The sequence below is a fragment of the Chelonoidis abingdonii genome, chromosome 4, assembly GCF_003597395.2.
Source record: "Chelonoidis abingdonii isolate Lonesome George chromosome 4, CheloAbing_2.0, whole genome shotgun sequence".
NCBI lineage: Eukaryota > Metazoa > Chordata > Testudines > Testudinidae > Chelonoidis > Chelonoidis abingdonii.
In genome coordinates, this window is record NC_133772.1 from 33,386,235 (window position 1) to 33,388,734 (window position 2,500).

Below are 2,500 nucleotides of genomic sequence, written 5' to 3' on the forward strand. Positions count from 1 at the left end.
CAAGCAATGTTTACACCAAATAGGGGAGCAGGTGCCAAAAAGTCTGGCTTTGCCCCCAAAAGGTGAGGTAATGCATATTGTTGTAGAATGGGTCCAATACTGAATGACAAAGGAAGAGGCCAGGGCAATACCGGTATGGCAAGTGATACAGGATGCAGACAGGAACCCATTCTAACAACGTTATAGAGAGATACTGAGATTTTCTGAAGATGACAGGAAAGAATATTTCCACAAGTTCTTTGGGAATAATATTGATGCAACAAGAGCCTTTGATTTTGTGAAACAAAATGAGATGCATTTCACCATGTGCTTTGTCCCCATTGTGTGTTGGATCACCTGCACTGTTATGAAACAACAGCTGGAGGCAGGTAAAGATTTTGCCCAAAATTCAAAAACACTCACTGCTGTGTATGTGCTTTTCTTATACAGTTTATTAGAGCCACACAGCAACTGTCCAAACCAAAACATGCAAGATAATCTGAAGAAACTTTGTTCCTTGGCTGCAGATGGAGTTTGGAAACAGAAAATACTGTTTGGAGAGGAAGAAATAAAGGAGTACAGTTTAGATAAATTCTATTCTCTCCCCCTCTTTCTGAATGAGAGTGTTTTTTAAAGGGACATTGATTGTGTAAGTGTCTACAGCTTCATTCATTTAAGCTTTCAGGAGTTTTTTGCTGCTTTGTTTTATGTACTGGAGGAAGATGAACAAATGAAATGTTCAGTGACCCCCAACAGAGATGCAAAACTATTGTTAGAAAACTATGGAAAATCTGGAAATCATTTAATGTTAACAGTGCGATTTCTGTTTGGTCTCTTAAATGAAAAGACAATGAAAAACCTCAAGAAAAAAATTGGCTTGAAGATTTCACCTAATATAAAGCCAGATTTACTGAAGTGGGTAAAAACAAAACAACAAAAATTGTCACTTTCCTCTTCACACGATGAGCTGATTTACAAACTTGAAGAGTTTCACTGTTTGTATGAGATCCAAGAAGAAAGTTTTGTGAAAAGTGCTTTGGATCATTTCACTGAAATAGATATAAGTAATTATTCCTTAACCCAAACGGATCAAATGGTTATTTCATTCTTTGTAAAGAGTTGTCCTACACTGAAGTCACTTTGGCTCTCTGGATGTAGATTTGGAGTTGAAGACAAGAATGAAGAATTAGCCCCAACACCAGCTAAGCGGTTATGTGTGTAAGTATTATCTGAGTGCCACCAACCCTTTGCAAAGTTTCTTTAATAGTGGAAACCTGTTTCTTTCTTGTTTTTAATAACTCATAAATGGCTTAAGTGACTCACCCAATGCCCCCCCCATTTTAATTTCAGAAAGTTAGTGACACAATTAGGAGGCTTCCCTGAGTGTTACTATCAACAAAAGCACTGATCCTACAAGCAGAAACTTGTACTCATTGTGATAGACCCAGGCCCGTTGGGTACAGCAGACTAGCAGAAGGCAGATATACTGGCCACTGGATTAACAGTTTTCTGTTCCCTGACTGACCAGAGCAGGGGTTGCTCCAGGCTAATGAGAACACCTGACTCTAATTAACCTACAGAGTCAGGTGAGGCCATTAAGTTAATGTGACCACCTGACTCTAATTAAGGCCCTGCTGATACTATAAAAAGGGCTCACTCCAGTCAGGCAGGGGAGAGCCAGGGAGCCAGAGGAGAGGGAGTGCGGCTGAAGGGCTGGTGAATGAAGACACCCTCAAACCATCCTTAAGGGAACCCTAAATAAGGGTGAAGAAGGGAGAAGCAGGAGAGCTGTGGGGAAGTGGCCCAGGGAAATGTAGCAACTCTGGCAGTGAAAGGTTGGCTGCCAACAACTGCTACCATTAGGGTCTCTGGGCCGGAACCTGGAGTAGAGGGTGGGCCAGGGTTCCCCCCAACCCACCACTACAGGAACATCTCCTGGGAGGGGAAGTCAGGCCCCTGTCAGGACAGGAGGCTAAACAGAGACTGTGGGAGTTCTCTCACCAACCTTCTTGCAAGCCTATGATGAAAAGGGCTCAGTAGACTGTAACCCTGGCCCTAGGAAGAGAAGGGCTATGTGGAGGGTCACAGCCCTGCAAACCCACAGCAAAGGGTTGGTGGCACTCAGATAATACTTACACACATAACCGCTTAGCTGGTGTTGTGGCTAATTCACAGCCCTCGCCCTAGCCCTGGGAACCCTAGCCCTTCCTCTGGAGGCCCTAACCTTAGCCCTAGGAACCCAAGACCTTGGTCCGGGGGCCCTAGCCCTTGCTCCGGGGGCCCGAGTCCTAGCCCTGGGAACCCTAGACCTTACTCCGGGGGACCTAGTGCTAAACCTGAGAACCCTAGCCCTTGCTCCGGGGACCCTAGCTCTAGCCCTGCGAACCCTAGTCCTTTCTCAGGGGTCCTTAGCCCTAGCCCTGGAAACCCTAGCCCTAGCTATGGGGGCTCTATCCCTATCCCTGGGAAACCAATCCCTTGCTCCGGAGACCCTAGCCCTGGGAACCCTAGCCCTTGCTCC

General features: G+C 45.6%; 1 pseudogene; it reads left to right on the forward strand.

The window, feature by feature from the left end:
• The first annotated feature begins 198 nt into the window (after positions 1–198).
• Positions 199–1,201, forward strand: LOC142046805 (NACHT, LRR and PYD domains-containing protein 3-like; annotated as a pseudogene).
• The last annotated feature ends 1,299 nt before the right edge of the window (positions 1,202–2,500 follow it).